The sequence below is a fragment of the Trachypithecus francoisi genome, unplaced genomic scaffold (assembly GCF_009764315.1).
Source record: "Trachypithecus francoisi isolate TF-2019V2 unplaced genomic scaffold, Tfra_2.0 Lachesis_group5, whole genome shotgun sequence".
In the NCBI taxonomy this organism is placed as follows: Eukaryota; Metazoa; Chordata; class Mammalia; order Primates; family Cercopithecidae; genus Trachypithecus; species Trachypithecus francoisi.
This window is the reverse complement of record NW_022681470.1, coordinates 12,932,336-12,945,071: the sequence shown is the minus strand read 5'-3', so window position 1 is coordinate 12,945,071 and position 12,736 is coordinate 12,932,336. Positions and strand designations below refer to the sequence as shown.

General features: G+C 50.1%; 1 protein-coding gene across 1 annotated transcript in view; it reads right to left on the bottom strand.

The window, feature by feature from the left end:
- Positions 1–12,736, bottom strand: part of GNG4 (G protein subunit gamma 4) — a 100,221-nt gene that overhangs the window by 39,736 nt on the left and 47,749 nt on the right. Inside the window, exon 2 of the mRNA XM_033197429.1 lies at positions 5,037–5,148. The gene's annotated coding sequence lies outside the window, so the exon portion shown is untranslated. The remainder of the gene's footprint in view (positions 1–5,036; positions 5,149–12,736) is intronic.

The following is a 12,736-nucleotide window of genomic DNA, read 5'->3' as shown; positions in this document are numbered from 1 at the left end:
GGCATGCTGGTGCCCAGAGAAAGAGAGCCAAAACTGTCCATTTTGCAGGCAGATGGGGGGAGCCAGGGCACAGCACAGCTCAGCTCGTGCCCAGAGAGAGAAAGAGTTAAGCTGCTGACCCTGAAGGCAGGGGAGAGCCGGCCATGCAGCGGTGTGTGGGAGCTGGCTGCTGAGAGGAGCCACAGAGCCAGAACAGACAGCCGAGTCAAGGTGGACAAGTGTGAGAGAGCTAATGTGAGTCAGCTGCTGATGAGAGATCTGCTGGATAAAACTACATTTCGCCTGCTTATGGCCCCACGAGTGTTCTTTCAGCTATCTGCCCATCCGCCCACTCCCCTCGAACCTCAGCATGGGCTGGAACCTGACCCCAAGCAGGGCATTTGGTATAGTCGTGAACCTGACAACGTGACCTCGTCCTCCTCAATGGGACACTAGGGGAAATCTGCAGGGACTCGTCGGGAGGGTTTTCCTCCCCGATGGAGGGACAAGGGGAGAAAGCTCTGTCTTTGACCACCTTGATTGAGTTGTGTTTGCAGCTGCCAGAGCCATATAACCACTGGGGAATCAACCAAGGACAGGGTCAGGAGGCTAGTGGAGAAAATGACCTGGATCCTTGAGCTGGGTGGTCCTAGGAGGTCTATTCCTGATCCTTGAGATGAGAAAACGTGCTCCTCATGGTTCAGGCCATATTTGTTGGGTCATCTGTCATTTGCATCTTCTCAGCCAAGGCTAACACTTCACAGGGAGGTAGACCAATCCCCTCCCTGAGGGATCTGCCCTACACTCACCCCTCCGTCCTGTAATGTCCACGTCTCTGGGCTCTTCCTCCTCAGAATATGCAAATATATTTATGCAATTTGCACCTGACCATCTTAAAACAAGCAACAACATCAACAGTCTTACTTCCCTGCAATCTTCTGCGTTCTTGCTTAAGAAGGTGGAGAGGCTGGGCACGGTGGCTCATGCCTATAATTCCAGCACTTTGGGAGGCCGAGGCGGGAGGATCACTTGAGGTTAGGAGTTTGAGACCAGCCTGACCAATATGGTGAAACCCCCTCTCTACTAAAAATACAAAAATTAGTCAGGCGTGATGGTGGGTGCCTGTAGTCCCAGCTACTTGGGAGGTTGAGACAGGAGAATTGCTTGAACCTAGAAGGCAGAGGTTGCAGTGATCCGAGATTGCAGCACTGCACTCCGGCCTGGGTGACAGAGTGAGACTCCGTCTCAAAAAAAAAAAAAAAGAAGAAGAAGGTGGAGAGGTAACAACAGATTCCCATGAGAGGCCCCTCAGTAACTAAAGGAAGAGATTCTGATGTAAGGATGAAAAACCCTCTTTCGGGAGCACTGAATAAATAGGCCTGCTCCACAGTCTCTGCTCTGCCGCCCTCAGCTCACCCTGATACTGTTTCTAGGACCGTCACTCTTGTTGCCCTCAGTGATCCTTAAGTGATTTCGTGTGTGGGTGTTTGTGTTTTCTCTTCCCAAGGGGCTGCTCCGGCTTCTCCCAGCGCTGTGGCCCTGCACACCTGGATGTCCGTATTTTACAATCTCCCAGGCTGATTCTGGCCTGTACCAAAGGTGGAGCACCACTGCTGGCTGTGAGCCGCTTTCACTTCATGATTCCTTGGTGTCCACCAAATTACCTTGCACGAGACACACAGGATGTCTCATGTACCTTAGGGGCTATCTCAACCAGTCCTTTTTGAATTTTAATGTGCATATGTATCACCTGAGGATTTTAAAATGCAGATTTTGATCGAGTAGCTCTAGGGTAGGGGCTGAGATCCTGCGTTTCTAACGAGCTTTGTGAGGCTGTGGTCCACGGACCACACTTTGAGTAGCAAGGCTCCAAATCACCGACTGTTGGTATTGCAGGAGAACATGGAGGTCCAGTTCCAGTCCTCTTATTTTTCAGATAAGGAAACGTATTCAAGGAGGTTAGATAACATACTTTCCCAGAGCTCCTCAGCAGGAGAGGAAGGAAGCACTGCTCCGCTGCTGCTCCCGGCTTGTTACACCTTGGCCTAGTGGCGCTTAGGATTTCATCCCCCACACTTGGTCTGTCCTGCTCTCCTGGAACAGACTCATCCCCTGGGTGATCCTAACCTTGCTTAACCTGGGAGTGAGATGGCAGGAAGGAGCTCCTTCCCTGAGGTGGGCAAAAACCTGAGGAAATCCCTGGTGGGGGAAAAGGAAATGGCTTTTGCCAATGGCACTCAAGACAACCACATGCTTTAAAGATAGAGCCCTATGAGAGGGTTTCGGAGGCCCTGCTTCTCCTACCTGGCCAGGTGCCCTTGAGGCTCGACCTGAATAATGCCCCTGCCTTTCTGAGACTGTCTGGACACCGTACTTCCATGGGGACTCAGGTATGTCTCCCTGCACAGACATTCATGAGCTTGCACATCTCACCTGGACCCAAGAAGAAAAATGGAAGTAGGGACAGAGAAGAGCTGCAACAAATCTCCACACGCACACTGGCTACCGGTGACACTGGCTACCAGGGATGCTGGCTACCGGAGACACTGGCTACCGGAGACACTGGCTACCAGGGATGCTGGCTACCGGAGACACTGGCTACCGGCGACACTGGCTACCAGGGACACTGACTACCGGGGACACTGACTACCGACCACACTGTCTACCGGCGATGCTGGCTACCAGTGACACTGGCTACTGGAGACACTGACTACCGGGGACACTGACTACCGGGGACACTGACTACCGGGGACACTGACTACCGGCGACACTGACTACCGGCGACACTGACTACTGGCCACACTGGCTACCGGCCACACTGACTGGGCTCTTGGCTTTCTAGAAGATGAGGCAAGGGGGAAAAGGGACCGCTTGCTTAGGGTTGGCCCCTGGGGCCACGTGCTCACACAGCTCTTTCTTCCCAGGTACATAGGAATGTGCTTATGCACACAGGTTGCACCAGGGGTTTCTTGAGATGCAGCAGGGAACTCGTTGTAGGGGTCTGTGGGACCTCCAGTAGGGAAATAAAGGAAAATCTTGAGTTCCTTCAAGGGAAATTCCAAGTTAGCCGTGAGAAGTAAATAAATGACTTGATAAGCAAGAAGGTAATAGTAGCTTAAAACAATAGCCAAAGAAGCTAGAATTACGAGCTGTTTGGTTTCCCTATAGAAACTGCAGATAACATCTTAACATATGTCTCTGAGTTGTTTTTCAGAAACCTGGCCCCCCACAGAATGAATCTGCTGGCACAGATACCTCAGATGAGGGGGAACTGAGAACTCAACTCTGACCACCACTCTTGGTTCTAAATTTCTTCCTGGGCCAGGTGCGGTGACTCACGCTTGTAATCCCAGCACTTTGGGAGGCAGAGGTGGGTGGATCACTTGAGATCAGGAGTTCGAGGCCAGCCTGGCCAACATGGTGAAACCCCATATCTACTAAAAATACAAAAAAAATTAGCCAGGTGGGATGGTGTGTGCCTGTAATTCCAGCTACTCGGGAGGCTGAGGCAGGAGAATTGCTTGAACCCGGGAGGCACAGGTTGCAGTGAGCCGGGATCATGCCACTGCACTCCAGCCTGGGTGACAGAATGAGACTCTATCTCTAAATTAATTAATTAATTAATTAATTTCTTCCTGTGGGGCCTGGAGGGAGTCCTGCCCACAAACCAGAGCTAACATTGTTTTTTGCTGACTCCAACATTTAAAACAAAGCTTCTTTTCCTTAACTAATTGCAAATCAGAAGATCTTTAAATCTATCCATGACCTGTATGCACTGGCTTCAAGATACCCGCCCTTTTCGGCCAAAATCAGTGTGTAACCACCATGTGTCAATTTTACAATCTTACTTGTAACTTCTGCTTTCCCGAAATGTACCCCCGACTTAAAAACCCTTACCTGCAAGCCACTGGTCAGGATTTGAGCATGAGCCGCCGAGTCCTCCTTCCTTGGTGCCCAGCAATTAAACACCCTCCTTTCTTCCACTGCAAAACCTTGGTGGTCTTACCACACTGGGCAAGCAGACTCCGGTTTGCTCTGTAACATTCTTTTTTTTGAGATGGAGTCTTGCTCTTTTACCGAGGCTGCGAGTGCAGTGGTGCGATCTGGGCTCACTGCAACCTCCACCTCCTGGGTTCAAGCAATTCTCCTGCCTCAGCCTCCCGAGTAGCTAGGATTACAGGTGCGTACCACCACGCCTGGCTAATTTTTGTATTTTTAGTAGAGACGGGTTTCACCATGTTGGCCAGGCTGGTCTCAAACCCCTGACCTCAGATGATCCACCCGTCTTGGCCGCCCAAAATGCTGGGATTACAGGCATGAACCCCTGCGTACGACCATGCTCTGTAATATTCTGATGGGCTGCATCTTGCAGCACACAACTCAGTAAATGCAAAGTTGGGGCTGGGAGACCAATGAAAGGTGGTTCCATCCCCAGTGCTTCTGATCTGACTTGACTCGGAGCATAGTATTTAGAATTTCTGGAAGACGGATGGCATTGTGCCTCTGCAGCCATCCTCCCTAACTATGACTTCTGTCCATGAGCGGTTGATAAGTATCTGTCAGTAGAATACTGCAGCCAGCCTTCCCGGGCAATGCCTGAAAGACAGCTATCCCTGAACCTGAAGGGACCCAGCAGCTTAAACTGAGGATGGGGAGGGAGTGAGTGGTCGACCTCCTTTCATCCTTGCTCAACGAGGAGGCTCACCGCAATAGCGTCTCTTTTCCCACAGGGAAGCACACAGCACGGTTCCCCAGCCAAGGCCCAGCAGCCCTCGGCGATGGCTCAGTTCTCCTCCTCTGCTCCCCCAACAGGGGCGCATCCACTCACATAGGGGATAACAGGAGGTGGTAAAAGGTTTCTAAGGACCCCGTGTCTGCCATGGAGGGTGGGAGAAGGGGACAGGACAGTGACGACTGTTAGAAGAAAATGACACTGTGAGGACCTGGCCACCATCAAGGATCCTGAGAACTGAGTCTCACCCTGACCCCCACACACGCTCCTGGCAAAGACACCTGCTGTCCCCCTGCCCCTGCACAGGGTAAGTCACTCTCCTTACCTGCTGAGAGGCAGCTCTGTGACAGGCCCGGGAAGGGGACAGAGGCTGGCGGCAGCAGCAGCGGTCAGTCGTCAGATGAGAGGCGAATTCAGAGCTGCTGCTTTGAGGTCACCTGAAAGCACAACCAGAGATGTGTCTAGAGGTGTGGGGACCCCCTGACATTGCTCCCAGCATCCCCATCCACCCCATCCCATGGTTCCCCTCTCCTCAAGCTCAGCAGGCTTCCCCCAAAGCCTGGGGACTCCATGTCAGACCTTGGGGAGATGGGGAGCTCAAGGCAGACAGAGAACCCTCAGATCTGACCCAGAGCAGACTGGAAACACAACTTCAGGGCCACAGGCCACCCCAGTCCTCACCAGACTGCCCCCTCAAACCTGCATGCCCAGTCGCTCTGCCACCCCCGACACGAGCAGCCCCAGCTCCTGCCAAACCTCTGCCAAATGGAAACAGGTCATGTGTTTTCTTCTTATAAAAATATATACCTGGCTGGGTGTGGTGGCTCATGCCTGTAATCTCAGCATTTTGGGAGGCCCAGGTGGGCAGATCAACTGAGGTGGGGAGTTCGAGGCCAGTCTGACAAACATGGAGAAACCCCGTCTCTACCAAAAATACAAAATTAGCCAGGTGTGGTGGCACATGCCTGTAATCCCAGCTAGTTGGGAAACTGAGGCAGGAGAATCATTTGAACCCAGGAGGCAGAGGTTGCGGTGAGCCGAGATCACGCCATTGCACCCCAGCCTGGGCAACAAGAGCAAAATACAAAACAAAACAAAACAAAAAAACCCCACCTGTTATCAAAAAATGTGCAGATAAAGAAAATTACAACAAAGAAAGTAAAGACCAATGATAATACCTTTTCCCAGAGATAACTATGGTTAGCCTGTTGATGCATAGTATATTTACATGCATTACAAATTTGATTTCAACCAAAGGACATTTAGCACAGAAGAGATCAGATAACTTGAAAGTTCTCTTTTTTTATATTTATTTTTCAAGATAGGGTCTCGCTTTATTGCCCAGGTTGGAGTGCAGTGGCACAATTACAGCTTACTGTTGCCTTGAACTTCTGGGCTCAAACAGTCCTCCCACCTGAGCCTCCCGAGTAGCTGGGACTACAGGCGCCCACTACCATGCCTGGCTAATTTTTACTTTTCTTTTTTTTTTTGTAGAGATGGAGTCTTGCCCAGGCTGATCTTGAACTCCTAGGCTCAAGTGATCCTCCCACCTACGGCCTCCCAAAGTACTGGGATTATAGCCATGAGCCACTGTGCCTGGCCTTTGAAATGCTTCTTACAGCCCATTCAAGGACTGTCCTTCTCCAGGACAGTCTCTCTAGGATGGCTGACTCTGGGGTAATGAGTTCATTCCCCAAGGGTTTACCCAGTGCTCTGCCCTACAGCATCCATCTCTGAGGGATCCTAATGAACTTGGAGCAAAGCTAAAAGCCTGGCAAGAATAAGCTGACAGACCTGTTTGCTCCCCTGGCTAAAATGGAATCCGAATTCATTTTGGCTTCAACTTCAGGGGAGATGGTTTGAAGTTGTGTTTGGTGCATTTTTCTCAGCCTGTGCTATGGTCTGAATGTTTACGTCCCCCGCCAAATTTCTATTTTGAAATCCAAAGCCCCAAGGTGACGCTATTAGGAGGTGGGACCTCTGAGAGGTGGTTAAGTCATGTGGATGGAGCTCTTATGAATGGGACTCGTGACCTTGTAAAGAGCTCTGACAGAGATCCAGGAATGCTTCATGTTTTAGCTTTTTTTTTTTTTTAATTTGTTTGATTTGTGTGTGTTTGTGTGTGTGTGTGTGTATTTTTTTTTTTCTGTTGCCCAGGCTGGAGTACAGTGGTGCGATCTCAGCTCACTGCAACTTCCGCCTCCCAGAGTCAAGTGATTCTCCTGTCTCAGCCTCCCAAGTAGATGGGATTACAGGTGCCCGCCAACACGCCTGACTAATGTCTTTTTTCTATTTTTGTAGAGACAGGGTTTCACCATGTTGGCCAGGCTAATCTTGAACTCCTGGCCTCAGGTGGTGATCCACCCACCTCCCAAAGTGCTGGGATTACAGGCGTGAACCACTGCACCCGGCCTTGGTTTTGTATTTTAATCTAACAGTGCTTCTTATACTTTTCCACCACATTCTGGGGAAAACAGACCCACCGAGGCAGCTGGCTTCCCTGACTCTGGCTACCCAAGGCCCCACCCAGAGGGCTGAGGTGCTGGATCCAGGCAGAGCACCCGTAGGCTGCACCCTAGACTCCTCAGCCCACTGTGGGGAAGCCGTTCTCTACCATCGTTTCCCCAGATTTGGTTGGGATCAGAATCCTCTGGGAATGTAATGAGACTAAGGCCCTGCTCTACCCACCTCCATGACCTTAGAGTTCTGTCTTAGCTCTCTTGGGGATTCTGATAAAACCACTGCTCTATCAGCAACCAGAGCTTCTCAGACTCTGCTGTACATCTGAACCACTGGGGGGGACTTTTAAGGATCCTGATTCCAGCTGGGTGCAGTGACTCATGCCTGTAAGCCCAGTGCTTTGGGAGGCTGCAGCAGAAGGATTGTTTGAGCCCAGGAGTCCAAGACCAGTCTGGGCAACACAGTCAGACCCCATCTTTACAAAAAATTTAAAAATTATCTGCGTGTGGTGGCACATGCCTGTGTTCCCAGCTATTGAGGAGGCTGAGGCAGGAGGATTGCCTGAGCCTGGAAGTTTGAGGCTGCAGTGAGCTATAATCATGCTACTGCACTCCAGCCTGGGCAACAGTGACCCTGTCTCAAAAAACCCCAAAAGTATAAAATTAAAAAAATAAAGATCTTGATGCTCAAGTCAAACCCCAGGCCCTTTAAGCCACAGTCTCTGGGGGAGGACTGAGGAATTCATGGATGTTGAAGCTTCCCAGGTGATTTTTTTTATTTTTATTTTTTGAGACAGGCTCACTCTGTTGCCCAGGCTGGAGTGCAGTGGTGTGATCTCGGCTCACTGCAACCTCCGACTCCCAGGTTCAAGTGACTCTCCTGCCTTAGCCTCACAAGTACCTGGGATTACAGGTGCATGCCACCACGCCTAGCTTAATTTTTGTATTTTTAGTAGAGATGGGGTTTCACCATGTTGGTCAGGCTGCTCTTGAACCCCTGACCTCAAGTGATCCACTTACCTTGGTCTCCCAAAGTTCCGGGATTACAGGAGTGAGCCACCACACTCGGCCTTTCCAGGTGGTTTTAATGTGCAGCCGTTTTTGAGACACACTGCTCAAGTCTGCATCTAGCTGGAGCGTCCCACACTTTGGCGTCCCATCAGATGTCGTGTCACCTGGATCTCAGGCTCTCACTCAACAGGACTGGCTGGGGGAGGCTGGGTGCTGCTACTCACAGCCTGGTGGGAGGCATCAGCTTCAGTATCCCTGGGAGCTCATTAGCAATGCAGAATCTCAGGTTCTACCCAAACCTATGAAGTCAAATCTGCGGGGTTTGTTGTTGTTGTTGTTGTTGTTTTTGAGACAGAGTCTCCCTCTGTTGCCCAGGCGGGAGTGCAGTGACGCCATCTTGGTTCACTGCAAGCGCCGTCTCCCAAGTTCATGTGATTCTCCTGCCTCAGCCTCCCAAGTAGCTGGGATTACAGGTGCGAGCCAACATGCTCGGCTAATTTTTGTATTTTTAGTAGAGATGGGGTTTCACCACGTTGGCCAGGCTAATAACAAACTCCTGACCTCAAGTGATCCACCGGCCTTGGTCTCCCAAAGCGCTGGGATTACATGTGTGAGGCATTGCACCCAGCTGAATCGGCGTTTTAACCCAGGTGATTCAGGTTTACGTTAGAGTTTGAGAAGTTCTGAGCTAGACCAGCAGGGCCCAGTCCTGCCTTATGCAGTGTCCGAGATGAAGAGCCTGGCTGAAGACACAGGAGTCAGTCGTAACAGTGGTGGACAGCAGAGTTGCTGTTCTCCTGACCCTTAGTGTTATTCACAGCCCCATCAGCTTTTTAGATGCCTCTTTTAGATGACTTACTAACTCTAGAAGCTCTTTGAGAGGCCACACATCAGAAAAGACACTATCAATTTATCCTTGTCCTTCTGGCATTTGCATAGCATCTTCCATGCAATGCTTGAAACGTATTTCAGATGTCAACCCACCAGCCTACCCCAGGAAGTGGTTTTAGACACCTTCTCTGTATCATTGCTATTTCTCAAAATAACACAGGTTGTTGGAGTTGATGGGAATTTAGCTCTTGACTGGATTCCTTTATCTGGTTGCGGGAGAAAGCTGTTTTTTTGCTTTTTTTTTTTTTTTTTTTTTTTTTTTTTGAGACAGGCAGAGTCTCACTCTGTCGCCCAGGCTGGAGTGCAGTGGCACGATCTTGGCACACCACAACCTGTACCTCCTGGGTTCAAGAAATTGTCCTGCCTCAGCCACTCAAGTAGCTGAGATTACAGGCTTGTGCCACCATACCTAGCTAATTTTTATATTTTTAGTAGATACGGAGTTTCAACATGTTGGTTTGGCTGGTCTTGAACCTCTGACCTCAAGTGATCTGCCCACCTTGGCCTCCCAAAGTGGTGGGATTACAGGCGTGAGCCATGGCGCCTGGCTTTTATGTGTGTGTGTGTGTGTGTGTGTGTGTGTGTGTGTAAGAAAGAGAGAGGGTCTTGCTCTGTCACTCAGGCCGGAGAGCAGTGGTACAATCATAGCTCACTGCAGCCTTAATCTCCTGGGCTCAAGTGATCCTCCAACCTCAGCGTCTGGAGTAGTTAGGACTACACTCAGCTAATTTTTAAACTTTTTGTAGAGACAGGATCTCACTGCATTGCCCAGGCTGGTTTTGAACTCTTGGTTCAAAGGATCCTCCCACCTTGGCATCCCAAAGCACTGGGATTACAGGCATGAGCCACCACTCCTGGCTGAAAGCTGCTTTTTAATAGCACTAAATTTTACCATGATGTTTTCAAAAGCTTTTCTTCCCTCTCAAAAGAAGAAAACATATTCATCTTTGAATAAATTGCTGTGTTTCATTGTGAGGTGGTGGGAAGACCCACTGGCTGGCCATGAGCTAACTGGGAGCTCCTCAAGGGCAGAGGCCTTGTTTTTTTGACTTCTGTGCCCCCATTGCCAAGACAGGGCAGGCATGCCGTAGCCAGTCCATACAAACGTGACTCTTGTATGTGTGAAAGAATAAACTGAGGCTTCAACAGTGACTTTAATTCCCCATGGCTGCTGCTGTTTCAGTTCTTAAATGGAGCTAAATTAGCTCTGGGTTGTGACGGGTAATGACCCAGAGTCACACAGATGTACTGATGGCTCCAACAACTTTCTTATTTTGAGAAATAGTGATGATACAGGGAAGGTGTGTAAAACCCCTTCTTAGGGTATGGGATAGGTTGGTGATCTGACATCTGAAATCCATTCCAAGCAATGGATGAAAGATGGAGCTATAGAATTAATTAAATCATCTAGAAGAGGAGCCTCTAGTGGTGCTCGGCTTTGAGGCACAGGCGTGAGGTCTCTGCTCTCACAGAGCTTACTGTCTGGTGAGGGGTGCCATGGACTACTGGAATCACCATGCTGATTGATGAAAATTCTTATGAGGGAGGCGCCCGGCTCTCAGTGTATAACCAAAGAACTTGACCTGGACCGTAGCATCTACGTTGCTTTCTATGATAGATTCTGAAGCCGTAAGATGGAATGAGACTTGCCTGCCCTCAAAGAGCTCAGGTGCTGAGGGGGAGATGTATAAATAAGCAATAATCATATTGTCATGGGTGTATGTGGGCTGGCTGTCCACAGAATCCGTGCTCCCCTTCCTCTCACAGGAATGTCATGGTGGCAGGGCAGGTGGCCCCTGGCTAGAGTTTCCCCAGGGTCGCTTGCAGCTATGTGTGGCTTTGTGACTCATGTCTTGCCAGCGGAGATGCCGATGATGAATGAGTGGAAATGATGGGTGCCACTTCCAGGCCTGGGCTTTCACATCCTATTTGGGGACTTCTGAGCTCTTTCCCATCACACGTGGATGTGTCTGCAGCTTAACTTCAACAAGGGCAGGCAAGGACAGTGGCCTGAGTGGTGCCTCCAGGTGTGGTCCCTGGACCAGCGGCATCAATGTCCCCTGGGAGCATGTCAGAAATGCAAATGCTTGGGCTCACTCAGACCTACTGAATAGAAGCTCTGGGGCTGGGTGCGGTGGCTCATGCCTGTAATCCTAACACTTTGGGAGGCCGAGGTAGGTGGCTCACCCGAGGTCAGGAGTTTGAGACCAGCCTGGCCAACATGGTAAAACCCCTTCTCTACTAAAAATACAAAATTAGCCGGGCGTGGTAGCAGGTGCCTGTAATCCCAGCTACTTGGGAGGCAGAGGCAGGAGAAACGCTTGAACCTGGGAGGCGGAGGTTGCAGTGAGCTGAGATCATGCCATTGCACTCCAGCCTAGGCAGCAGAGTGAGACTCTGTCTCAACAACAACAAAAAAGAAGCTCTGGGCATGGGAAGGGGCTTAACAAGGCCTCCAGGTGGTTCTGATGCTCAAGAGAATCTGAGAAGCACAGTCCTGGGAGATGAGAGAGAATCAAAATGGAAGGAGCCCGTGTCCCCAAATCCCCTGTGGAGCTGAGCGGCCCTGTTAGCCTGGCTTCTTACTTCTGGGCTTGTATGAGAAAGTGAAATACGTTTCCACACTCTTTAAGTCACTATGCTTCTGGGTTTCTTTGTCACAGCAGCTTTGCATCTCACTAACCGGTACAGTATTTCAGCAAAGTTAGTATACTGGACGACCGCCTTGAAAATGCTTTTAAACCTGAGACAGAAGTACTCATTTAAGAGCTTCTATTTGGGAAACTCAATACAACGAGGCACTCAGGTCTAACAAGGATTCCACCTAGTGAAACTGTGTTTATTTCTAGGGTCTAACATTTTACCCTAAAATTCTGTTAGATGCTAGGCCCACAAGATAGCATTACTTTTGCTCCAATGTTTAGGCTGGGTTCTCCTGGCATTCAGCGTGAGCACTGATAAGATTCCACGCTTTCAGCTGTAAGATAAATTGGCTTTGAATTATCATAAGAATTTCACTAACTGAGTTGACATCTTGGCGTTCCTCCAAGAATGGAGGTCATGTTCGCTTCCACACCGCGATCCAAAAGGGAGGGGAGGGCCGGGCGCGGTGGCTCACGACTGTAATCCCAGCACTTTGGGAGGCGGGTGAATCGTTTGAGGTCAGGAGTTCCAGATCAGCCTGGCCAACATAGTGAAACCTTGTCTCTACTAAAAATACAACAATTGGCCAGGTGTGGTGGCAGGTGCCTGTAATCCCAGCTACTCAGGAGAGTGAGGCAGGAGAATTGCTTGAGTCCAGGAGATGGAGGTTGCAGTGAGCTGAGATCGCTCCACTTGCACTCCAGCCTGGGCAACAGAGCGAGACTCTGTCTTAATAGTAATAATAATAATAGGCAGGGGAAGTCCTAATTCACCTGGACGTGATAATCGCTGCGTCAGCAAAGGGCACAGCCTTTCTATCTGTGCACATGGATGTGTAAGGTGGCATTTTAGCACCACATGACCAATTCTGCTGTTTCTCAGTCATCCTAGGCTGAATGTCCTGAGCCCTGAAGGGAGTGCCCTCCCACCCAGACACCCAGGGCTCTATGTCTGCAGTAGGAACATGGTCCCCCTCGCAGGGGGATGACTCTTCCCTACTCCGACTTCAACCATTTTGCAA